This window comes from Myotis brandtii, unplaced genomic scaffold (assembly GCF_000412655.1).
Source record: "Myotis brandtii unplaced genomic scaffold, ASM41265v1 scaffold86, whole genome shotgun sequence".
NCBI classification, from domain to species: domain Eukaryota; kingdom Metazoa; phylum Chordata; class Mammalia; order Chiroptera; family Vespertilionidae; genus Myotis; species Myotis brandtii.
This window is the reverse complement of record NW_005371503.1, coordinates 1,327,155-1,327,771: the sequence shown is the minus strand read 5'-3', so window position 1 is coordinate 1,327,771 and position 617 is coordinate 1,327,155.

The following is a 617-nucleotide window of genomic DNA, read 5'->3' as shown; positions in this document are numbered from 1 at the left end:
CTGTGGAGGACAGACGGCCGACCCAGTCACCGCGGCGGCCAGCTTGAGGAAAGAGGGAGTGAAGACCAGGAGTTTTGTCTCAGCGAAAACACGGAAACAATCGGCGAAGAGGACGACGGCCACTGCAGCGTCTCTGCGGGAGGAGTGAGAGAGGACGGGGGCCCCTCCAGAAGGGACCCGAGAAGGGTCCTTGAAGACCTGGGTCGCCGCCGCGGTGGTTCCCCGGAGACAGTCAGGGGAGACGGTGGCCACGGTCATAGCAGCTCGTGGGAGAGTGTGAGGGGAGACCGCGGCTTTCCTAGCACCGACGCCGGTCTCCGTCAGGTCGGCGGCGCCCAGAGCAGTGACTCCGGGGGAGGCGTCGGAGAAGCCCGCGGCGCCGGAACCAGCGACTCCGGGGAGAGGGGCAGCGACGAGCTCCACCGCCGCCTCTGCGGCTCTTGGCAAGGAGGGAGCGTGGATGACGGCCCCAGCTTCAGTAGTTCCTCGGAAGGAGTGAGTGACGACCGCGACTACGCGGCCAGCGACTCCTCCGGGGTGAGCGGCGACCAAGGCTACAGCCGCCGCCTCAGGGGCTTCTGGGAGAGAGAGAGTGGGGGCGGAGGGCCCCGCGGCCG